The 23,935-nt window shown below is 46.9% G+C and overlaps 15 non-coding genes and 1 pseudogene across 15 annotated transcripts; all 16 read left to right on the forward strand.

The window, feature by feature from the left end:
- The first annotated feature begins 458 nt into the window (after positions 1-458).
- Positions 459-585, forward strand: LOC142282257 (U2 spliceosomal RNA; annotated as a pseudogene).
- Positions 586-1,273: 688 nt separating this feature from the next.
- LOC142282252 (U2 spliceosomal RNA) lies at positions 1,274-1,466 on the forward strand. Its single transcript, XR_012744194.1, has one exon. It is a non-coding gene; the product is annotated as a U2 spliceosomal RNA (small nuclear RNA).
- A 1,387-nt stretch (positions 1,467-2,853) lies between these two features.
- LOC142282244 (U2 spliceosomal RNA) lies at positions 2,854-3,044 on the forward strand. The gene has a single exon (XR_012744186.1). It is a non-coding gene; the product is annotated as a U2 spliceosomal RNA (small nuclear RNA).
- A 1,387-nt stretch (positions 3,045-4,431) lies between these two features.
- LOC142282256 (U2 spliceosomal RNA) lies at positions 4,432-4,622 on the forward strand. The gene has a single exon (XR_012744197.1). It is a non-coding gene; the product is annotated as a U2 spliceosomal RNA (small nuclear RNA).
- A 1,387-nt stretch (positions 4,623-6,009) lies between these two features.
- Positions 6,010-6,200, forward strand: LOC142282258 (U2 spliceosomal RNA). Its single transcript, XR_012744198.1, has one exon. It is a non-coding gene; the product is annotated as a U2 spliceosomal RNA (small nuclear RNA).
- Positions 6,201-7,587: 1,387 nt separating this feature from the next.
- LOC142282254 (U2 spliceosomal RNA) lies at positions 7,588-7,772 on the forward strand. Its single transcript, XR_012744196.1, has one exon. It is a non-coding gene; the product is annotated as a U2 spliceosomal RNA (small nuclear RNA).
- Positions 7,773-8,448: 676 nt separating this feature from the next.
- On the forward strand, positions 8,449-8,644 carry LOC142282253 (U2 spliceosomal RNA). The gene has a single exon (XR_012744195.1). It is a non-coding gene; the product is annotated as a U2 spliceosomal RNA (small nuclear RNA).
- Positions 8,645-10,032: 1,388 nt separating this feature from the next.
- On the forward strand, positions 10,033-10,223 carry LOC142282259 (U2 spliceosomal RNA). Its single transcript, XR_012744199.1, has one exon. It is a non-coding gene; the product is annotated as a U2 spliceosomal RNA (small nuclear RNA).
- A 1,387-nt stretch (positions 10,224-11,610) lies between these two features.
- On the forward strand, positions 11,611-11,801 carry LOC142282260 (U2 spliceosomal RNA). The gene has a single exon (XR_012744200.1). It is a non-coding gene; the product is annotated as a U2 spliceosomal RNA (small nuclear RNA).
- Positions 11,802-13,187: 1,386 nt separating this feature from the next.
- On the forward strand, positions 13,188-13,378 carry LOC142282245 (U2 spliceosomal RNA). The gene has a single exon (XR_012744187.1). It is a non-coding gene; the product is annotated as a U2 spliceosomal RNA (small nuclear RNA).
- A 1,387-nt stretch (positions 13,379-14,765) lies between these two features.
- LOC142282246 (U2 spliceosomal RNA) lies at positions 14,766-14,956 on the forward strand. Its single transcript, XR_012744188.1, has one exon. It is a non-coding gene; the product is annotated as a U2 spliceosomal RNA (small nuclear RNA).
- A 1,387-nt stretch (positions 14,957-16,343) lies between these two features.
- LOC142282247 (U2 spliceosomal RNA) lies at positions 16,344-16,534 on the forward strand. Its single transcript, XR_012744189.1, has one exon. It is a non-coding gene; the product is annotated as a U2 spliceosomal RNA (small nuclear RNA).
- Positions 16,535-17,921: 1,387 nt separating this feature from the next.
- Positions 17,922-18,112, forward strand: LOC142282248 (U2 spliceosomal RNA). The gene has a single exon (XR_012744190.1). It is a non-coding gene; the product is annotated as a U2 spliceosomal RNA (small nuclear RNA).
- Positions 18,113-19,499: 1,387 nt separating this feature from the next.
- Positions 19,500-19,690, forward strand: LOC142282249 (U2 spliceosomal RNA). Its single transcript, XR_012744191.1, has one exon. It is a non-coding gene; the product is annotated as a U2 spliceosomal RNA (small nuclear RNA).
- Positions 19,691-21,077: 1,387 nt separating this feature from the next.
- LOC142282250 (U2 spliceosomal RNA) lies at positions 21,078-21,268 on the forward strand. The gene has a single exon (XR_012744192.1). It is a non-coding gene; the product is annotated as a U2 spliceosomal RNA (small nuclear RNA).
- Positions 21,269-22,655: 1,387 nt separating this feature from the next.
- On the forward strand, positions 22,656-22,846 carry LOC142282251 (U2 spliceosomal RNA). Its single transcript, XR_012744193.1, has one exon. It is a non-coding gene; the product is annotated as a U2 spliceosomal RNA (small nuclear RNA).
- Positions 22,847-23,935: the final 1,089 nt, after the last annotated feature.

Consider the following 23,935-nt stretch of genomic DNA (forward strand, 5'->3'; position numbering starts at 1 on the left):
TTTTTTCCCGGGTGGTAGGGGGATGACAGGAGAAGGGAAGCGGGTGGTGAGAAAGGTACAGAGGGCAGGGTTTGGGGGCTGGGAAGGAAAGGGAAAAGATTAGGGTTTGGGGATGATGAAAGGGCTTTCTACGGGTAAGGATGGCAAAGGGTGGCAGTGACGGAAAGTCAGGCAACCTGTCCTGTCCGTCTTTTTGTATCGTGAATTGGAAAGACTGCAAGGGGGAGGGGAGTTGCTTGCGCCCTAAAGGAGGAGTTATTCAGATTCATTGCAGTGGGCGGCGGCTGCAAAACGCACCATTCTTCTTGTTTTGGCTCTGCAAAGCAGCCTTTTCAAGGGTTGGCTTGGGTGACAAAATGTCTTGTGTAGGCGTGGGTTTGTCTCCCTCTCGCTCTCTCTCCCTAAGATGTGTCCGGCATAGGCCAGGGTGCCACTCGAGGCCCAAACCAATTCTGGTTATCGCTTCTCGGCCTTTTGGCTAAGATCAAGTGTAGTATCTGTGAGGCTCGGCAGATGCAATGCACACTGGAAGGTTGCTCTTGCTAGTACTCTTGATGTATAGTATATTCATCTAGAGGAAAACATGGCCCTACCAGGATCGAGGCTATTAGACTGAGTAAGTGTGGGGGCTATGGTGCAATGTGCCCCAGGACTGACGACCCTGGAGTGAGTCTGAGCTTGCTGGCTTGGGACCCCGGCGAGCCTTGGGCTCTGTAGCACACCGTACCTTGCCCTTTCATACTTTCTGAGCATATTGCTCTATCCCGGCCTTCTGGCTAGGAAGGGAAATTTTTATAATCATGGTCGGAGGTCCGTTCAGCTTTGGGCTGAGAAACCAACACCCGGTTGGAGGTCCGGGTCAGCTTCGGCTGAGAAACCAACACCCGGTTGGAGGTCTGGGTCAGCTTCGGCTGAGAAACCAACACCCGGTTGGAGGTCCGGGTCAGCTTCGGCTGAGAAACCAACACCCGGTTGGAGGTCCGGTTAGCCTTGGGCTGAGAAACCAACACCGGTTGACGGTCCGGGCAGTTTCGGCTGCGAAACCAACAACTAGTAGCTCTCTACTCCACTTGGGTAAGATGCCTGGGTGGACGCTGGGAGCAACGACAAGGCTCAACCAGGCTTCGGCTTGGGGGAGCACCGAAGATCCCTGACCCTTGCTGTGGCCTTCTGGCTCGGAGGGACGGGGTTGATTTTTGGGGACCCTCTCCTCACGGAGGGGTCCACACGAATCCTAGCCTTTGCACTGTTTTTGGTGTGACTTCGGTCATGCATTTTTTGCGGTGCTTTGGAAAGCTTCATTAAATCAAAAATCTGTTCTTATCAGTTTAATATCTGATACGTCCCCTATCTGGGGACCATATATTAAATGGATTTTTAGAACAGGGAGATGGAAAAAGAGCTTGCTCTGTCCACTCCACGCATTGACCTGGTATTGCAGTACCTCCAGGAACGGTGCACCCCTTCTTAACCCAGTTTCCAAAAGCAGAACTCAATTCACCTGATTCATATTAGCCCGATTTAATGAATTGGAAGAAAGCATACGTCTTCATATGCACCTCAATTTGGCCCATTCACTTTTCACACTTCCTCCTTTTGTTTTTTATCTTTCACACTTTTGACTTTCTTTATTCATCCAAATAGCAAACTCATCACCACTCAACCTGACCAACTCGGCTATGTCCCCGTGCTGCAGTTCTCTGTCTTATCTAGATCATTTGCAATTGAATGGAATAGATCCCTTTTGGACAAAGTGGATTCACCTGCTGCTGCAGTGACCACAGGTGTGATAACATCTAGAATTGGCATCTGGTGCGATCTCTCCGCTTCCACTCCAAAGAAAGTTACCTGTTTATTCCTATCATGCATTGGTTTTTGGGGTTTTCTTTGAGTAATGATGATCTCTTTAGTAGTCTGTTGGCGCCCTCTCCTGGAGGAATAGTTTGCTTGCTCTTGGACATTCTAAAAGAGAGGTCATGATAGACATTGAGCTTCTGAGCTCAATTGGGGACAGTCATGGGTGATGAATGTTTGCAACCTACTGCGAAGCCTCATACCGCAATATAAGGAACGTCAAATACTAAGAAAGGGCGGCCTATGAAAGAATTACTACTTTCAATAAGTACACTTAAACGGCTAATTGGGAATAGAAAAACTGTAAAAAGCCCTCTGAGAAAGCCCCCCTCTAACCTTTGATAGTAAGCTTTTCTGTAGTCTGCCTGTTGATGTATTTTCCGTTTGAACTGTGCACAACATGAAGAGACGGAACACTGGCGGCTTGTCACAATGCCCCCCGATGACATCACAATAGCGCTGCTGCCTAGAAAACAAGCTGCGCAGAAGAAGTTGTTCTTTGGGTGGGAGGGTGGGCTAGTGGAAGGAGGGGGCAATCTCTTTTTTTCCCGGGTGGTAGGGGGATGACAGGAGAAGGGAAGCGGGTGGTGAGAAAGGTACAGAGGGCAGGGTTTGGGGGCTGGGAAGGAAAGGGAAAAGATTAGGGTTTGGGGATGATGAAAGGGCTTTCTACGGGTAAGGATGGCAAAGGGTGGCAGTGACGGAAAGTCAGGCAACCTGTCCTGTCCGTCTTTTTGTATCGTGAATTGGAAAGACTGCAAGGGGGAGGGGAGTTGCTTGCGCCCTAAAGGAGGAGTTATTCAGATTCATTGCAGTGGGCGGCGGCTGCAAAACGCACCATTCTTCTTGTTTTGGCTCTGCAAAGCAGCCTTTTCAAGGGTTGGCTTGGGTGACAAAATGTCTTGTGTAGGCGTGGGTTTGTCTCCCTCTCGCTCTCTCTCCCTAAGATGTGTCCGGCATAGGCCAGGGTGCCACTCGAGGCCCAAACCAATTCTGGATATCGCTTCTCGGCCTTTTGGCTAAGATCAAGTGTAGTATCTGTTCTTATCAGTTTAATATCTGATACGTCCCCTATCTGGGGACCATATATTAAATGGATTTTTAGAACAGGGAGATGGAAAAAGAGCTTGCTCTGTCCACTCCACGCATTGACCTGGTATTGCAGTACCTCCAGGAACGGTGCACCCCTTCTTAACCCAGTTTCCAAAAGCAGAACTCAATTCACCTGATTCATATTAGCCCGATTTAATGAATTGGAAGAAAGCATACGTCTTCATATGCACCTCAATTTGGCCCATTCACTTTTCACACTTCCTCCTTTTGTTTTTTATCTTTCACACTTTTGACTTTCTTTATTCATCCAAATAGCAAACTCATCACCACTCAACCTGACCAACTCGGCTATGTCCCCGTGCTGCAGTTCTCTGTCTTATCTAGATCATTTGCAATTGAATGGAATAGATCCCTTTTGGACAAAGTGGATTCACCTGCTGCTGCAGTGACCACAGGTGTGATAACATCTAGAATTGGCATCTGGTGCGATCTCTCCGCTTCCACTCCAAAGAAAGTTACCTGTTTATTCCTATCATGCATTGGTTTTTGGGGTTTTCTTTGAGTAATGATGATCTCTTTAGTAGTCTGTTGGCGCCCTCTCCTGGAGGAATAGTTTGCTTGCTCTTGGACATTCTAAAAGAGAGGTCATGATAGACATTGAGCTTCTGAGCTCAATTGGGGACAGTCATGGGTGATGAATGTTTGCAACCTACTGCGAAGCCTCATACCGCAATATAAGGAACGTCAAATACTAAGAAAGGGCGGCCTATGAAAGAATTACTACTTTCAATAAGTACACTTAAACGGCTAATTGGGAATAGAAAAACTGTAAAAAGCCCTCTGAGAAAGCCCCCCTCTAACCTTTGATAGTAAGCTTTTCTGTAGTCTGCCTGTTGATGTATTTTCCGTTTGAACTGTGCACAACATGAAGAGACGGAACACTGGCGGCTTGTCACAATGCCCCCCGATGACATCACAATAGCGCTGCTGCCTAGAAAACAAGCTGCGCAGAAGAAGTTGTTCTTTGGGTGGGAGGGTGGGCTAGTGGAAGGAGGGGGCAATCTCTTTTTTTCCCGGGTGGTAGGGGGATGACAGGAGAAGGGAAGCGGGTGGTGAGAAAGGTACAGAGGGCAGGGTTTGGGGGCTGGGAAGGAAAGGGAAAAGATTAGGGTTTGGGGATGATGAAAGGGCTTTCTACGGGTAAGGATGGCAAAGGGTGGCAGTGACGGAAAGTCAGGCAACCTGTCCTGTCCGTCTTTTTGTATCGTGAATTGGAAAGACTGCAAGGGGGAGGGGAGTTGCTTGCGCCCTAAAGGAGGAGTTATTCAGATTCATTGCAGTGGGCGGCGGCTGCAAAACGCACCATTCTTCTTGTTTTGGCTCTGCAAAGCAGCCTTTTCAAGGGTTGGCTTGGGTGACAAAATGTCTTGTGTAGGCGTGGGTTTGTCTCCCTCTCGCTCTCTCTCCCTAAGATGTGTCCGGCATAGGCCAGGGTGCCACTCGAGGCCCAAACCAATTCTGGTTATCGCTTCTCGGCCTTTTGGCTAAGATCAAGTGTAGTATCTGTTCTTATCAGTTTAATATCTGATACGTCCCCTATCTGGGGACCATATATTAAATGGATTTTTAGAACAGGGAGATGGAAAAAGAGCTTGCTCTGTCCACTCCACGCATTGACCTGGTATTGCAGTACCTCCAGGAACGGTGCACCCCTTCTTAACCCAGTTTCCAAAAGCAGAACTCAATTCACCTGATTCATATTAGCCCGATTTAATGAATTGGAAGAAAGCATACGTCTTCATATGCACCTCAATTTGGCCCATTCACTTTTCACACTTCCTCCTTTTGTTTTTTATCTTTCACACTTTTGACTTTCTTTATTCATCCAAATAGCAAACTCATCACCACTCAACCTGACCAACTCGGCTATGTCCCCGTGCTGCAGTTCTCTGTCTTATCTAGATCATTTGCAATTGAATGGAATAGATCCCTTTTGGACAAAGTGGATTCACCTGCTGCTGCAGTGACCACAGGTGTGATAACATCTAGAATTGGCATCTGGTGCGATCTCTCCGCTTCCACTCCAAAGAAAGTTACCTGTTTATTCCTATCATGCATTGGTTTTTGGGGTTTTCTTTGAGTAATGATGATCTCTTTAGTAGTCTGTTGGCGCCCTCTCCTGGAGGAATAGTTTGCTTGCTCTTGGACATTCTAAAAGAGAGGTCATGATAGACATTGAGCTTCTGAGCTCAATTGGGGACAGTCATGGGTGATGAATGTTTGCAACCTACTGCGAAGCCTCATACCGCAATATAAGGAACGTCAAATACTAAGAAAGGGCGGCCTATGAAAGAATTACTACTTTCAATAAGTACACTTAAACGGCTAATTGGGAATAGAAAAACTGTAAAAAGCCCTCTGAGAAAGCCCCCCTCTAACCTTTGATAGTAAGCTTTTCTGTAGTCTGCCTGTTGATGTATTTTCCGTTTGAACTGTGCACAACATGAAGAGACGGAACACTGGCGGCTTGTCACAATGCCCCCCGATGACATCACAATAGCGCTGCTGCCTAGAAAACAAGCTGCGCAGAAGAAGTTGTTCTTTGGGTGGGAGGGTGGGCTAGTGGAAGGAGGGGGCAATCTCTTTTTTTCCCGGGTGGTAGGGGGATGACAGGAGAAGGGAAGCGGGTGGTGAGAAAGGTACAGAGGGCAGGGTTTGGGGGCTGGGAAGGAAAGGGAAAAGATTAGGGTTTGGGGATGATGAAAGGGCTTTCTACGGGTAAGGATGGCAAAGGGTGGCAGTGACGGAAAGTCAGGCAACCTGTCCTGTCCGTCTTTTTGTATCGTGAATTGGAAAGACTGCAAGGGGGAGGGGAGTTGCTTGCGCCCTAAAGGAGGAGTTATTCAGATTCATTGCAGTGGGCGGCGGCTGCAAAACGCACCATTCTTCTTGTTTTGGCTCTGCAAAGCAGCCTTTTCAAGGGTTGGCTTGGGTGACAAAATGTCTTGTGTAGGCGTGGGTTTGTCTCCCTCTCGCTCTCTCTCCCTAAGATGTGTCCGGCATAGGCCAGGGTGCCACTCGAGGCCCAAACCAATTCTGGTTATCGCTTCTCGGCCTTTTGGCTAAGATCAAGTGTAGTATCTGTTCTTATCAGTTTAATATCTGATACGTCCCCTATCTGGGGACCATATATTAAATGGATTTTTAGAACAGGGAGATGGAAAAAGAGCTTGCTCTGTCCACTCCACGCATTGACCTGGTATTGCAGTACCTCCAGGAACGGTGCACCCCTTCTTAACCCAGTTTCCAAAAGCAGAACTCAATTCACCTGATTCATATTAGCCCGATTTAATGAATTGGAAGAAAGCATACGTCTTCATATGCACCTCAATTTGGCCCATTCACTTTTCACACTTCCTCCTTTTGTTTTTTATCTTTCACACTTTTGACTTTCTTTATTCATCCAAATAGCAAACTCATCACCACTCAACCTGACCAACTCGGCTATGTCCCCGTGCTGCAGTTCTCTGTCTTATCTAGATCATTTGCAATTGAATGGAATAGATCCCTTTTGGACAAAGTGGATTCACCTGCTGCTGCAGTGACCACAGGTGTGATAACATCTAGAATTGGCATCTGGTGCGATCTCTCCGCTTCCACTCCAAAGAAAGTTACCTGTTTATTCCTATCATGCATTGGTTTTTGGGGTTTTCTTTGAGTAATGATGATCTCTTTAGTAGTCTGTTGGCGCCCTCTCCTGGAGGAATAGTTTGCTTGCTCTTGGACATTCTAAAAGAGAGGTCATGATAGACATTGAGCTTCTGAGCTCAATTGGGGACAGTCATGGGTGATGAATGTTTGCAACCTACTGCGAAGCCTCATACCGCAATATAAGGAACGTCAAATACTAAGAAAGGGCGGCCTATGAAAGAATTACTACTTTCAATAAGTACACTTAAACGGCTAATTGGGAATAGAAAAACTGTAAAAAGCCCTCTGAGAAAGCCCCCCTCTAACCTTTGATAGTAAGCTTTTCTGTAGTCTGCCTGTTGATGTATTTTCCGTTTGAACTGTGCACAACATGAAGAGACGGAACACTGGCGGCTTGTCACAATGCCCCCCGATGACATCACAATAGCGCTGCTGCCTAGAAAACAAGCTGCGCAGAAGAAGTTGTTCTTTGGGTGGGAGGGTGGGCTAGTGGAAGGAGGGGGCAATCTCTTTTTTTCCCGGGTGGTAGGGGGATGACAGGAGAAGGGAAGCGGGTGGTGAGAAAGGTACAGAGGGCAGGGTTTGGGGGCTGGGAAGGAAAGGGAAAAGATTAGGGTTTGGGGATGATGAAAGGGCTTTCTACGGGTAAGGATGGCAAAGGGTGGCAGTGACGGAAAGTCAGGCAACCTGTCCTGTCCGTCTTTTTGTATCGTGAATTGGAAAGACTGCAAGGGGGAGGGGAGTTGCTTGCGCCCTAAAGGAGGAGTTATTCAGATTCATTGCAGTGGGCGGCGGCTGCAAAACGCACCATTCTTCTTGTTTTGGCTCTGCAAAGCAGCCTTTTCAAGGGTTGGCTTGGGTGACAAAATGTCTTGTGTAGGCGTGGGTTTGTCTCCCTCTCGCTCTCTCTCCCTAAGATGTGTCCGGCATAGGCCAGGGTGCCACTCGAGGCCCAAACCAATTCTGGTTATCGCTTCTCGGCCTTTTGGCTAAGATCAAGTGTAGTATCTGTTCTTATCAACCAATTCTGGTTATCGCTTCTCGGCCTTTTGGCTAAGATCAAGTGTAGTATCGTTCGAAAAGGTGGTTTAAGGCTCCGGCCACCTTAGTACAATGATGCAATGCACACTGGAAGGTTGCGCTTGTTAGTACTTTGGGAGGATAGTATATCCATCTAGAGGAAACCATGGCCCTACCAGGATCGAGGCTATTAGACTGAGTAAGTGTGGGGGCTATGGTGCAATGTGCCCCAGGATTGACGACCCTGGAGTGAGTCTGAGCTTGCTGGCTTTGGACCCCGGCAAGCCTTGGGCTCTGTAGCACACCGTACCTTGCCCTTTCATACTTTCTGAGCATATTGCTCTATCCCGGCCTTCTGGCTAGGAAGGGAAATTTTTATAATCATGGTCGGAGGTCCGTTCAGCTTTGGGCTGAGAAACCAACACCCGGTTGGAGGTCCGGGTCAGCTTCGGCTGAGAAACCAACACCCGGTTGGAGGTCCGGGTCAGCTTCGGCTGAGAAACCAACACCCGGTTGGAGGTCCGGTTAGCCTTGGGCTGAGAAACCAACACCGGTTGACGGTCCGGGCAGTTTCGGCTGCGAAACCAACAACTAGTAGCTCTCTACTCCACTTGGGTAAGATGCCTGGGTGGACGCTGGGAGCAACGACAAGGCTCAACCAGGCTTCGGCTTGGGGGAGCACCGAAGATCCCTGACCCTTGCTGTGGCCTTCTGGCTCGGAGGGACGGGGTTGATTTTTGGGGACCCTCTCCTCACGGAGGGGTCCACACGAATCCTAGCCTTTGCACTGTTTTTGGTGTGACTTCGGTCATGCATTTTTTGCGGTGCTTTGGAAAGCTTCATTAAATCAAAATCTGTTCTTATCAGTTTAATATCTGATACGTCCCCTATCTGGGGACCATATATTAAATGGATTTTTAGAACAGGGAGATGGAAAAAGAGCTTGCTCTGTCCACTCCACGCATTGACCTGGTATTGCAGTACCTCCAGGAACGGTGCACCCCTTCTTAACCCAGTTTCCAAAAGCAGAACTCAATTCACCTGATTCATATTAGCCCGATTTAATGAATTGGAAGAAAGCATACGTCTTCATATGCACCTCAATTTGGCCCATTCACTTTTCACACTTCCTCCTTTTGTTTTTTATCTTTCACACTTTTGACTTTCTTTATTCATCCAAATAGCAAACTCATCACCACTCAACCTGACCAACTCGGCTATGTCCCCGTGCTGCAGTTCTCTGTCTTATCTAGATCATTTGCAATTGAATGGAATAGATCCCTTTTGGACAAAGTGGATTCACCTGCTGCTGCAGTGACCACAGGTGTGATAACATCTAGAATTGGCATCTGGTGCGATCTCTCCGCTTCCACTCCAAAGAAAGTTACCTGTTTATTCCTATCATGCATTGGTTTTTGGGGTTTTCTTTGAGTAATGATGATCTCTTTAGTAGTCTGTTGGCGCCCTCTCCTGGAGGAATAGTTTGCTTGCTCTTGGACATTCTAAAAGAGAGGTCATGATAGACATTGAGCTTCTGAGCTCAATTGGGGACAGTCATGGGTGATGAATGTTTGCAACCTACTGCGAAGCCTCATACCGCAATATAAGGAACGTCAAATACTAAGAAAGGGCGGCCTATGAAAGAATTACTACTTTCAATAAGTACACTTAAACGGCTAATTGGGAATAGAAAAACTGTAAAAAGCCCTCTGAGAAAGCCCCCCTCTAACCTTTGATAGTAAGCTTTTCTGTAGTCTGCCTGTTGATGTATTTTCCGTTTGAACTGTGCACAACATGAAGAGACGGAACACTGGCGGCTTGTCACAATGCCCCCCGATGACATCACAATAGCGCTGCTGCCTAGAAAACAAGCTGCGCAGAAGAAGTTGTTCTTTGGGTGGGAGGGTGGGCTAGTGGAAGGAGGGGGCAATCTCTTTTTTTCCCGGGTGGTAGGGGGATGACAGGAGAAGGGAAGCGGGTGGTGAGAAAGGTACAGAGGGCAGGGTTTGGGGGCTGGGAAGGAAAGGGAAAAGATTAGGGTTTGGGGATGATGAAAGGGCTTTCTACGGGTAAGGATGGCAAAGGGTGGCAGTGACGGAAAGTCAGGCAACCTGTCCTGTCCGTCTTTTTGTATCTGTGAATTGGAAAGACTGCAAGGGGGAGGGGAGTTGCTTGCGCCCTAAAGGAGGAGTTATTCAGATTCATTGCAGTGGGCGGCGGCTGCAAAACGCACCATTCTTCTTGTTTTGGCTCTGCAAAGCAGCCTTTTCAAGGGTTGGCTTGGGTGACAAAATGTCTTGTGTAGGCGTGGGTTTGTCTCCCTCTCGCTCTCTCTCCCTAAGATGTGTCCGGCATAGGCCAGGGTGCCACTCGAGGCCCAAACCAATTCTGGTTATCGCTTCTCGGCCTTTTGGCTAAGATCAAGTGTAGTATCTGTTCTTATCAGTTTAATATCTGATACGTCCCCTATCTGGGGACCATATATTAAATGGATTTTTAGAACAGGGAGATGGAAAAAGAGCTTGCTCTGTCCACTCCACGCATTGACCTGGTATTGCAGTACCTCCAGGAACGGTGCACCCCTTCTTAACCCAGTTTCCAAAAGCAGAACTCAATTCACCTGATTCATATTAGCCCGATTTAATGAATTGGAAGAAAGCATACGTCTTCATATGCACCTCAATTTGGCCCATTCACTTTTCACACTTCCTCCTTTTGTTTTTTATCTTTCACACTTTTGACTTTCTTTATTCATCCAAATAGCAAACTCATCACCACTCAACCTGACCAACTCGGCTATGTCCCCGTGCTGCAGTTCTCTGTCTTATCTAGATCATTTGCAATTGAATGGAATAGATCCCTTTTGGACAAAGTGGATTCACCTGCTGCTGCAGTGACCACAGGTGTGATAACATCTAGAATTGGCATCTGGTGCGATCTCTCCGCTTCCACTCCAAAGAAAGTTACCTGTTTATTCCTATCATGCATTGGTTTTTGGGGTTTTCTTTGAGTAATGATGATCTCTTTAGTAGTCTGTTGGCGCCCTCTCCTGGAGGAATAGTTTGCTTGCTCTTGGACATTCTAAAAGAGAGGTCATGATAGACATTGAGCTTCTGAGCTCAATTGGGGACAGTCATGGGTGATGAATGTTTGCAACCTACTGCGAAGCCTCATACCGCAATATAAGGAACGTCAAATACTAAGAAAGGGCGGCCTATGAAAGAATTACTACTTTCAATAAGTACACTTAAACGGCTAATTGGGAATAGAAAAACTGTAAAAAGCCCTCTGAGAAAGCCCCCCTCTAACCTTTGATAGTAAGCTTTTCTGTAGTCTGCCTGTTGATGTATTTTCCGTTTGAACTGTGCACAACATGAAGAGACGGAACACTGGCGGCTTGTCACAATGCCCCCCGATGACATCACAATAGCGCTGCTGCCTAGAAAACAAGCTGCGCAGAAGAAGTTGTTCTTTGGGTGGGAGGGTGGGCTAGTGGAAGGAGGGGGCAATCTCTTTTTTTCCCGGGTGGTAGGGGGATGACAGGAGAAGGGAAGCGGGTGGTGAGAAAGGTACAGAGGGCAGGGTTTGGGGGCTGGGAAGGAAAGGGAAAAGATTAGGGTTTGGGGATGATGAAAGGGCTTTCTACGGGTAAGGATGGCAAAGGGTGGCAGTGACGGAAAGTCAGGCAACCTGTCCTGTCCGTCTTTTTGTATCGTGAATTGGAAAGACTGCAAGGGGGAGGGGAGTTGCTTGCGCCCTAAAGGAGGAGTTATTCAGATTCATTGCAGTGGGCGGCGGCTGCAAAACGCACCATTCTTCTTGTTTTGGCTCTGCAAAGCAGCCTTTTCAAGGGTTGGCTTGGGTGACAAAATGTCTTGTGTAGGCGTGGGTTTGTCTCCCTCTCGCTCTCTCTCCCTAAGATGTGTCCGGCATAGGCCAGGGTGCCACTCGAGGCCCAAACCAATTCTGGTTATCGCTTCTCGGCCTTTTGGCTAAGATCAAGTGTAGTATCTGTTCTTATCAGTTTAATATCTGATACGTCCCCTATCTGGGGACCATATATTAAATGGATTTTTAGAACAGGGAGATGGAAAAAGAGCTTGCTCTGTCCACTCCACGCATTGACCTGGTATTGCAGTACCTCCAGGAACGGTGCACCCCTTCTTAACCCAGTTTCCAAAAGCAGAACTCAATTCACCTGATTCATATTAGCCCGATTTAATGAATTGGAAGAAAGCATACGTCTTCATATGCACCTCAATTTGGCCCATTCACTTTTCACACTTCCTCCTTTTGTTTTTTATCTTTCACACTTTTGACTTTCTTTATTCATCCAAATAGCAAACTCATCACCACTCAACCTGACCAACTCGGCTATGTCCCCGTGCTGCAGTTCTCTGTCTTATCTAGATCATTTGCAATTGAATGGAATAGATCCCTTTTGGACAAAGTGGATTCACCTGCTGCTGCAGTGACCACAGGTGTGATAACATCTAGAATTGGCATCTGGTGCGATCTCTCCGCTTCCACTCCAAAGAAAGTTACCTGTTTATTCCTATCATGCATTGGTTTTTGGGGTTTTCTTTGAGTAATGATGATCTCTTTAGTAGTCTGTTGGCGCCCTCTCCTGGAGGAATAGTTTGCTTGCTCTTGGACATTCTAAAAGAGAGGTCATGATAGACATTGAGCTTCTGAGCTCAATTGGGGACAGTCATGGGTGATGAATGTTTGCAACCTACTGCGAAGCCTCATACCGCAATATAAGGAACGTCAAATACTAAGAAAGGGCGGCCTATGAAAGAATTACTACTTTCAATAAGTACACTTAAACGGCTAATTGGGAATAGAAAAACTGTAAAAAGCCCTCTGAGAAAGCCCCCCTCTAACCTTTGATAGTAAGCTTTTCTGTAGTCTGCCTGTTGATGTATTTTCCGTTTGAACTGTGCACAACATGAAGAGACGGAACACTGGCGGCTTGTCACAATGCCCCCCGATGACATCACAATAGCGCTGCTGCCTAGAAAACAAGCTGCGCAGAAGAAGTTGTTCTTTGGGTGGGAGGGTGGGCTAGTGGAAGGAGGGGGCAATCTCTTTTTTTCCCGGGTGGTAGGGGGATGACAGGAGAAGGGAAGCGGGTGGTGAGAAAGGTACAGAGGGCAGGGTTTGGGGGCTGGGAAGGAAAGGGAAAAGATTAGGGTTTGGGGATGATGAAAGGGCTTTCTACGGTAAGGATGGCAAAGGGTGGCAGTGACGGAAAGTCAGGCAACCTGTCCTGTCCGTCTTTTTGTATCGTGAATTGGAAAGACTGCAAGGGGGAGGGGAGTTGCTTGCGCCCTAAAGGAGGAGTTATTCAGATTCATTGCAGTGGGCGGCGGCTGCAAAACGCACCATTCTTCTTGTTTTGGCTCTGCAAAGCAGCCTTTTCAAGGGTTGGCTTGGGTGACAAAATGTCTTGTGTAGGCGTGGGTTTGTCTCCCTCTCGCTCTCTCTCCCTAAGATGTGTCCGGCATAGGCCAGGGTGCCACTCGAGGCCCAAACCAATTCTGGTTATCGCTTCTCGGCCTTTTGGCTAAGATCAAGTGTAGTATCTGTTCTTATCAGTTTAATATCTGATACGTCCCCTATCTGGGGACCATATATTAAATGGATTTTTAGAACAGGGAGATGGAAAAAGAGCTTGCTCTGTCCACTCCACGCATTGACCTGGTATTGCAGTACCTCCAGGAACGGTGCACCCCTTCTTAACCCAGTTTCCAAAAGCAGAACTCAATTCACCTGATTCATATTAGCCCGATTTAATGAATTGGAAGAAAGCATACGTCTTCATATGCACCTCAATTTGGCCCATTCACTTTTCACACTTCCTCCTTTTGTTTTTTATCTTTCACACTTTTGACTTTCTTTATTCATCCAAATAGCAAACTCATCACCACTCAACCTGACCAACTCGGCTATGTCCCCGTGCTGCAGTTCTCTGTCTTATCTAGATCATTTGCAATTGAATGGAATAGATCCCTTTTGGACAAAGTGGATTCACCTGCTGCTGCAGTGACCACAGGTGTGATAACATCTAGAATTGGCATCTGGTGCGATCTCTCCGCTTCCACTCCAAAGAAAGTTACCTGTTTATTCCTATCATGCATTGGTTTTTGGGGTTTTCTTTGAGTAATGATGATCTCTTTAGTAGTCTGTTGGCGCCCTCTCCTGGAGGAATAGTTTGCTTGCTCTTGGACATTCTAAAAGAGAGGTCATGATAGACATTGAGCTTCTGAGCTCAATTGGGGACAGTCATGGGTGATGAATGTTTGCAACCTACTGCGAAGCCTCATACCGCAATATAAGGAACGTCAAATACTAAGAAAGGGCGGCCTATGAAAGAATTACTACTTTCAATAAGTACACTTAAACGGCTAATTGGGAATAGAAAAACTGTAAAAAGCCCTCTGAGAAAGCCCCCCTCTAACCTTTGATAGTAAGCTTTTCTGTAGTCTGCCTGTTGATGTATTTTCCGTTTGAACTGTGCACAACATGAAGAGACGGAACACTGGCGGCTTGTCACAATGCCCCCCGATGACATCACAATAGCGCTGCTGCCTAGAAAACAAGCTGCGCAGAAGAAGTTGTTCTTTGGGTGGGAGGGTGGGCTAGTGGAAGGAGGGGGCAATCTCTTTTTTTCCCGGGTGGTAGGGGGATGACAGGAGAAGGGAAGCGGGTGGTGAGAAAGGTACAGAGGGCAGGGTTTGGGGGCTGGGAAGGAAAGGGAAAAGATTAGGGTTTGGGGATGATGAAAGGGCTTTCTACGGGTAAGGATGGCAAAGGGTGGCAGTGACGGAAAGTCAGGCAACCTGTCCTGTCCGTCTTTTTGTATCGTGAATTGGAAAGACTGCAAGGGGGAGGGGAGTTGCTTGCGCCCTAAAGGAGGAGTTATTCAGATTCATTGCAGTGGGCGGCGGCTGCAAAACGCACCATTCTTCTTGTTTTGGCTCTGCAAAGCAGCCTTTTCAAGGGTTGGCTTGGGTGACAAAATGTCTTGTGTAGGCGTGGGTTTGTCTCCCTCTCGCTCTCTCTCCCTAAGATGTGTCCGGCATAGGCCAGGGTGCCACTCGAGGCCCAAACCAATTCTGGTTATCGCTTCTCGGCCTTTTGGCTAAGATCAAGTGTAGTATCTGTTCTTATCAGTTTAATATCTGATACGTCCCCTATCTGGGGACCATATATTAAATGGATTTTTAGAACAGGGAGATGGAAAAAGAGCTTGCTCTGTCCACTCCACGCATTGACCTGGTATTGCAGTACCTCCAGGAACGGTGCACCCCTTCTTAACCCAGTTTCCAAAAGCAGAACTCAATTCACCTGATTCATATTAGCCCGATTTAATGAATTGGAAGAAAGCATACGTCTTCATATGCACCTCAATTTGGCCCATTCACTTTTCACACTTCCTCCTTTTGTTTTTTATCTTTCACACTTTTGACTTTCTTTATTCATCCAAATAGCAAACTCATCACCACTCAACCTGACCAACTCGGCTATGTCCCCGTGCTGCAGTTCTCTGTCTTATCTAGATCATTTGCAATTGAATGGAATAGATCCCTTTTGGACAAAGTGGATTCACCTGCTGCTGCAGTGACCACAGGTGTGATAACATCTAGAATTGGCATCTGGTGCGATCTCTCCGCTTCCACTCCAAAGAAAGTTACCTGTTTATTCCTATCATGCATTGGTTTTTGGGGTTTTCTTTGAGTAATGATGATCTCTTTAGTAGTCTGTTGGCGCCCTCTCCTGGAGGAATAGTTTGCTTGCTCTTGGACATTCTAAAAGAGAGGTCATGATAGACATTGAGCTTCTGAGCTCAATTGGGGACAGTCATGGGTGATGAATGTTTGCAACCTACTGCGAAGCCTCATACCGCAATATAAGGAACGTCAAATACTAAGAAAGGGCGGCCTATGAAAGAATTACTACTTTCAATAAGTACACTTAAACGGCTAATTGGGAATAGAAAAACTGTAAAAAGCCCTCTGAGAAAGCCCCCCTCTAACCTTTGATAGTAAGCTTTTCTGTAGTCTGCCTGTTGATGTATTTTCCGTTTGAACTGTGCACAACATGAAGAGACGGAACACTGGCGGCTTGTCACAATGCCCCCCGATGACATCACAATAGCGCTGCTGCCTAGAAAACAAGCTGCGCAGAAGAAGTTGTTCTTTGGGTGGGAGGGTGGGCTAGTGGAAGGAGGGGGCAATCTCTTTTTTTCCCGGGTGGTAGGGGGATGACAGGAGAAGGGAAGCGGGTGGTGAGAAAGGTACAGAGGGCAGGGTTTGGGGGCTGGGAAGGAAAGGGAAAAGATTAGGGTTTGGGGATGATGAAAGGGCTTTCTACGGGTAAGGATGGCAAAGGGTGGCAGTGACGGAAAGTCAGGCAACCTGTCCTGTCCGTCTTTTTGTATCGTGAATTGGAAAGACTGCAAGGGGGAGGGGAGTTGCTTGCGCCCTAAAGGAGGAGTTATTCAGATTCATTGCAGTGGGCGGCGGCTGCAAAACGCACCATTCTTCTTGTTTTGGCTCTGCAAAGCAGCCTTTTCAAGGGTTGGCTTGGGTGACAAAATGTCTTGTGTAGGCGTGGGTTTGTCTCCCTCTCGCTCTCTCTCCCTAAGATGTGTCCGGCATAGGCCAGGGTGCCACTCGAGGCCCAAACCAATTCTGGTTATCGCTTCTCGGCCTTTTGGCTAAGATCAAGTGTAGTATCTGTTCTTATCAGTTTAATATCTGATACGTCCCCTATCTGGGGACCATATATTAAATGGATTTTTAGAACAGGGAGATGGAAAAAGAGCTTGCTCTGTCCACTCCACGCATTGACCTGGTATTGCAGTACCTCCAGGAACGGTGCACCCCTTCTTAACCCAGTTTCCAAAAGCAGAACTCAATTCACCTGATTCATATTAGCCCGATTTAATGAATTGGAAGAAAGCATACGTCTTCATATGCACCTCAATTTGGCCCATTCACTTTTCACACTTCCTCCTTTTGTTTTTTATCTTTCACACTTTTGACTTTCTTTATTCATCCAAATAGCAAACTCATCACCACTCAACCTGACCAACTCGGCTATGTCCCCGTGCTGCAGTTCTCTGTCTTATCTAGATCATTTGCAATTGAATGGAATAGATCCCTTTTGGACAAAGTGGATTCACCTGCTGCTGCAGTGACCACAGGTGTGATAACATCTAGAATTGGCATCTGGTGCGATCTCTCCGCTTCCACTCCAAAGAAAGTTACCTGTTTATTCCTATCATGCATTGGTTTTTGGGGTTTTCTTTGAGTAATGATGATCTCTTTAGTAGTCTGTTGGCGCCCTCTCCTGGAGGAATAGTTTGCTTGCTCTTGGACATTCTAAAAGAGAGGTCATGATAGACATTGAGCTTCTGAGCTCAATTGGGGACAGTCATGGGTGATGAATGTTTGCAACCTACTGCGAAGCCTCATACCGCAATATAAGGAACGTCAAATACTAAGAAAGGGCGGCCTATGAAAGAATTACTACTTTCAATAAGTACACTTAAACGGCTAATTGGGAATAGAAAAACTGTAAAAAGCCCTCTGAGAAAGCCCCCCTCTAACCTTTGATAGTAAGCTTTTCTGTAGTCTGCCTGTTGATGTATTTTCCGTTTGAACTGTGCACAACATGAAGAGACGGAACACTGGCGGCTTGTCACAATGCCCCCCGATGACATCACAATAGCGCTGCTGCCTAGAAAACAAGCTGCGCAGAAGAAGTTGTTCTTTGGGTGGGAGGGTGGGCTAGTGGAAGGAGGGGGCAATCTCTTTTTTTCCCGGGTGGTAGGGGGATGACAGGAGAAGGGAAGCGGGTGGTGAGAAAGGTACAGAGGGCAGGGTTTGGGGGCTGGGAAGGAAAGGGAAAAGATTAGGGTTTGGGGATGATGAAAGGGCTTTCTACGGGTAAGGATGGCAAAGGGTGGCAGTGACGGAAAGTCAGGCAACCTGTCCTGTCCGTCTTTTTGTATCGTGAATTGGAAAGACTGCAAGGGGGAGGGGAGTTGCTTGCGCCCTAAAGGAGGAGTTATTCAGATTCATTGCAGTGGGCGGCGGCTGCAAAACGCACCATTCTTCTTGTTTTGGCTCTGCAAAGCAGCCTTTTCAAGGGTTGGCTTGGGTGACAAAATGTCTTGTGTAGGCGTGGGTTTGTCTCCCTCTCGCTCTCTCTCCCTAAGATGTGTCCGGCATAGGCCAGGGTGCCACTCGAGGCCCAAACCAATTCTGGTTATCGCTTCTCGGCCTTTTGGCTAAGATCAAGTGTAGTATCTGTTCTTATCAGTTTAATATCTGATACGTCCCCTATCTGGGGACCATATATTAAATGGATTTTTAGAACAGGGAGATGGAAAAAGAGCTTGCTCTGTCCACTCCACGCATTGACCTGGTATTGCAGTACCTCCAGGAACGGTGCACCCCTTCTTAACCCAGTTTCCAAAAGCAGAACTCAATTCACCTGATTCATATTAGCCCGATTTAATGAATTGGAAGAAAGCATACGTCTTCATATGCACCTCAATTTGGCCCATTCACTTTTCACACTTCCTCCTTTTGTTTTTTATCTTTCACACTTTTGACTTTCTTTATTCATCCAAATAGCAAACTCATCACCATTCAACCTGACCAACTCGGCTATGTCCCCGTGCTGCAGTTCTCTGTCTTATCTAGATCATTTGCAATTGAATGGAATAGATCCCTTTTGGACAAAGTGGATTCACCTGCTGCTGCAGTGACCACAGGTGTGATAACATCTAGAATTGGCATCTGGTGCGATCTCTCCGCTTCCACTCCAAAGAAAGTTACCTGTTTATTCCTATCATGCATTGGTTTTTGGGGTTTTCTTTGAGTAATGATGATCTCTTTAGTAGTCTGTTGGCGCCCTCTCCTGGAGGAATAGTTTGCTTGCTCTTGGACATTCTAAAAGAGAGGTCATGATAGACATTGAGCTTCTGAGCTCAATTGGGGACAGTCATGGGTGATGAATGTTTGCAACCTACTGCGAAGCCTCATACCGCAATATAAGGAACGTCAAATACTAAGAAAGGGCGGCCTATGAAAGAATTACTACTTTCAATAAGTACACTTAAACGGCTAATTGGGAATAGAAAAACTGTAAAAAGCCCTCTGAGAAAGCCCCCCTCTAACCTTTGATAGTAAGCTTTTCTGTAGTCTGCCTGTTGATGTATTTTCCGTTTGAACTGTGCACAACATGAAGAGACGGAACACTGGCGGCTTGTCACAATGCCCCCCGATGACATCACAATAGCGCTGCTGCCTAGAAAACAAGCTGCGCAGAAGAAGTTGTTCTTTGGGTGGGAGGGTGGGCTAGTGGAAGGAGGGGGCAATCTCTTTTTTTCCCGGGTGGTAGGGGGATGACAGGAGAAGGGAAGCGGGTGGTGAGAAAGGTACAGAGGGCAGGGTTTGGGGGCTGGGAAGGAAAGGGAAAAGATTAGGGTTTGGGGATGATGAAAGGGCTTTCTACGGGTAAGGATGGCAAAGGGTGGCAGTGACGGAAAGTCAGGCAACCTGTCCTGTCCGTCTTTTTGTATCGTGAATTGGAAAGACTGCAAGGGGGAGGGGAGTTGCTTGCGCCCTAAAGGAGGAGTTATTCAGATTCATTGCAGTGGGCGGCGGCTGCAAAACGCACCATTCTTCTTGTTTTGGCTCTGCAAAGCAGCCTTTTCAAGGGTTGGCTTGGGTGACAAAATGTCTTGTGTAGGCGTGGGTTTGTCTCCCTCTCGCTCTCTCTCCCTAAGATGTGTCCGGCATAGGCCAGGGTGCCACTCGAGGCCCAAACCAATTCTGGTTATCGCTTCTCGGCCTTTTGGCTAAGATCAAGTGTAGTATCTGTTCTTATCAGTTTAATATCTGATACGTCCCCTATCTGGGGACCATATATTAAATGGATTTTTAGAACAGGGAGATGGAAAAAGAGCTTGCTCTGTCCACTCCACGCATTGACCTGGTATTGCAGTACCTCCAGGAACGGTGCACCCCTTCTTAACCCAGTTTCCAAAAGCAGAACTCAATTCACCTGATTCATATTAGCCCGATTTAATGAATTGGAAGAAAGCATACGTCTTCATATGCACCTCAATTTGGCCCATTCACTTTTCACACTTCCTCCTTTTGTTTTTTATCTTTCACACTTTTGACTTTCTTTATTCATCCAAATAGCAAACTCATCACCACTCAACCTGACCAACTCGGCTATGTCCCCGTGCTGCAGTTCTCTGTCTTATCTAGATCATTTGCAATTGAATGGAATAGATCCCTTTTGGACAAAGTGGATTCACCTGCTGCTGCAGTGACCACAGGTGTGATAACATCTAGAATTGGCATCTGGTGCGATCTCTCCGCTTCCACTCCAAAGAAAGTTACCTGTTTATTCCTATCATGCATTGGTTTTTGGGGTTTTCTTTGAGTAATGATGATCTCTTTAGTAGTCTGTTGGCGCCCTCTCCTGGAGGAATAGTTTGCTTGCTCTTGGACATTCTAAAAGAGAGGTCATGATAGACATTGAGCTTCTGAGCTCAATTGGGGACAGTCATGGGTGATGAATGTTTGCAACCTACTGCGAAGCCTCATACCGCAATATAAGGAACGTCAAATACTAAGAAAGGGCGGCCTATGAAAGAATTACTACTTTCAATAAGTACACTTAAACGGCTAATTGGGAATAGAAAAACTGTAAAAAGCCCTCTGAGAAAGCCCCCCTCTAACCTTTGATAGTAAGCTTTTCTGTAGTCTGCCTGTTGATGTATTTTCCGTTTGAACTGTGCACAACATGAAGAGACGGAACACTGGCGGCTTGTCACAATGCCCCCCGATGACATCACAATAGCGCTGCTGCCTAGAAAACAAGCTGCGCAGAAGAAGTTGTTCTTTGGGTGGGAGGGTGGGCTAGTGGAAGGAGGGGGCAATCTCTTTTTTTCCCGGGTGGTAGGGGGATGACAGGAGAAGGGAAGCGGGTGGTGAGAAAGGTACAGAGGGCAGGGTTTGGGGGCTGGGAAGGAAAGGGAAAAGATTAGGGTTTGGGGATGATGAAAGGGCTTTCTACGGGTAAGGATGGCAAAGGGTGGCAGTGACGGAAAGTCAGGCAACCTGTCCTGTCCGTCTTTTTGTATCGTGAATTGGAAAGACTGCAAGGGGGAGGGGAGTTGCTTGCGCCCTAAAGGAGGAGTTATTCAGATTCATTGCAGTGGGCGGCGGCTGCAAAACGCACCATTCTTCTTGTTTTGGCTCTGCAAAGCAGCCTTTTCAAGGGTTGGCTTGGGTGACAAAATGTCTTGTGTAGGCGTGGGTTTGTCTCCCTCTCGCTCTCTCTCCCTAAGATGTGTCCGGCATAGGCCAGGGTGCCACTCGAGGCCCAAACCAATTCTGGTTATCGCTTCTCGGCCTTTTGGCTAAGATCAAGTGTAGTATCTGTTCTTATCAGTTTAATATCTGATACGTCCCCTATCTGGGGACCATATATTAAATGGATTTTTAGAACAGGGAGATGGAAAAAGAGCTTGCTCTGTCCACTCCACGCATTGACCTGGTATTGCAGTACCTCCAGGAACGGTGCACCCCTTCTTAACCCAGTTTCCAAAAGCAGAACTCAATTCACCTGATTCATATTAGCCCGATTTAATGAATTGGAAGAAAGCATACGTCTTCATATGCACCTCAATTTGGCCCATTCACTTTTCACACTTCCTCCTTTTGTTTTTTATCTTTCACACTTTTGACTTTCTTTATTCATCCAAATAGCAAACTCATCACCACTCAACCTGACCAACTCGGCTATGTCCCCGTGCTGCAGTTCTCTGTCTTATCTAGATCATTTGCAATTGAATGGAATAGATCCCTTTTGGACAAAGTGGATTCACCTGCTGCTGCAGTGACCACAGGTGTGATAACATCTAGAATTGGCATCTGGTGCGATCTCTCCGCTTCCACTCCAAAGAAAGTTACCTGTTTATTCCTATCATGCATTGGTTTTTGGGGTTTTCTTTGAGTAATGATGATCTCTTTAGTAGTCTGTTGGCGCCCTCTCCTGGAGGAATAGTTTGCTTGCTCTTGGACATTCTAAAAGAGAGGTCATGATAGACATTGAGCTTCTGAGCTCAATTGGGGACAGTCATGGGTGATGAATGTTTGCAACCTACTGCGAAGCCTCATACCGCAATATAAGGAACGTCAAATACTAAGAAAGGGCGGCCTATGAAAGAATTACTACTTTCAATAAGTACACTTAAACGGCTAATTGGGAATAGAAAAACTGTAAAAAGCCCTCTGAGAAAGCCCCCCTCTAACCTTTGATAGTAAGCTTTTCTGTAGTCTGCCTGTTGATGTATTTTCCGTTTGAACTGTGCACAACATGAAGAGACGGAACACTGGCGGCTTGTCACAATGCCCCCCGATGACATCACAATAGCGCTGCTGCCTAGAAAACAAGCTGCGCAGAAGAAGTTGTTCTTTGGGTGGGAGGGTGGGCTAGTGGAAGGAGGGGGCAATCTCTTTTTTTCCCGGGTGGTAGGGGGATGACAGGAGAAGGGAAGCGGGTGGTGAGAAAGGTACAGAGGGCAGGGTTTGGGGGCTGGGAAGGAAAGGGAAAAGATTAGGGTTTGGGGATGATGAAAGGGCTTTCTACGGGTAAGGATGGCAAAGGGTGGCAGTGACGGAAAGTCAGGCAACCTGTCCTGTCCGTCTTTTTGTATCGTGAATTGGAAAGACTGCAAGGGGGAGGGGAGTTGCTTGCGCCCTAAAGGAGGAGTTATTCAGATTCATTGCAGTGGGCGGCGGCTGCAAAACGCACCATTCTTCTTGTTTTGGCTCTGCAAAGCAGCCTTTTCAAGGGTTGGCTTGGGTGACAAAATGTCTTGTGTAGGCGTGGGTTTGTCTCCCTCTCGCTCTCTCTCCCTAAGATGTGTCCGGCATAGGCCAGGGTGCCACTCGAGGCCCAAACCAATTCTGGTTATCGCTTCTCGGCCTTTTGGCTAAGATCAAGTGTAGTATCTGTTCTTATCAGTTTAATATCTGATACGTCCCCTATCTGGGGACCATATATTAAATGGATTTTTAGAACAGGGAGATGGAAAAAGAGCTTGCTCTGTCCACTCCACGCATTGACCTGGTATTGCAGTACCTCCAGGAACGGTGCACCCCTTCTTAACCCAGTTTCCAAAAGCAGAACTCAATTCACCTGATTCATATTAGCCCGATTTAATGAATTGGAAGAAAGCATACGTCTTCATATGCACCTCAATTTGGCCCATTCACTTTTCACACTTCCTCCTTTTGTTTTTTATCTTTCACACTTTTGACTTTCTTTATTCATCCAAATAGCAAACTCATCACCACTCAACCTGACCAACTCGGCTATGTCCCCGTGCTGCAGTTCTCTGTCTTATCTAGATCATTTGCAATTGAATGGAATAGATCCCTTTTGGACAAAGTGGATTCACCTGCTGCTGCAGTGACCACAGGTGTGATAACATCTAGAATTGGCATCTGGTGCGATCTCTCCGCTTCCACTCCAAAGAAAGTTACCTGTTTATTCCTATCATGCATTGGTTTTTGGGGTTTTCTTTGAGTAATGATGATCTCTTTAGTAGTCTGTTGGCGCCCTCTCCTGGAGGAATAGTTTGCTTGCTCTTGGACATTCTAAAAGAGAGGTCATGATAGACATTGAGCTTCTGAGCTCAATTGGGGACAGTCATGGGTGATGAATGTTTGCAACCTACTGCGAAGCCTCATACCGCAATATAAGGAACGTCAAATACTAAGAAAGGGCGGCCTATGAAAGAATTACTACTTTCAATAAGTACACTTAAACGGCTAATTGGGAATAGAAAAACTGTAAAAAGCCCTCTGAGAAAGCCCCCCTCTAACCTTTGATAGTAAGCTTTTCTGTAGTCTGCCTGTTGATGTATTTTCCGTTTGAACTGTGCACAACATGAAGAGACGGAACACTGGCGGCTTGTCACAATGCCCCCCGATGACATCACAATAGCGCTGCTGCCTAGAAAACAAGCTGCGCAGAAGAAGTTGTTCTTTGGGTGGGAGGGTGGGCTAGTGGAAGGAGGGGGCAATCTCTTTTTTTCCCGGGTGGTAGGGGGATGACAGGAGAAGGGAAGCGGGTGGTGAGAAAGGTACAGAGGGCAGGGTTTGGGGGCTGGGAAGGAAAGGGAAAAGATTAGGGTTTGGGGATGATGAAAGGGCTTTCTACGGGTAAGGATGGCAAAGGGTGGCAGTGA

This window comes from Anomaloglossus baeobatrachus, unplaced genomic scaffold, assembly GCF_048569485.1.
Source record: "Anomaloglossus baeobatrachus isolate aAnoBae1 unplaced genomic scaffold, aAnoBae1.hap1 Scaffold_5025, whole genome shotgun sequence".
Taxonomy (NCBI): Eukaryota; Metazoa; Chordata; class Amphibia; order Anura; family Aromobatidae; genus Anomaloglossus; species Anomaloglossus baeobatrachus.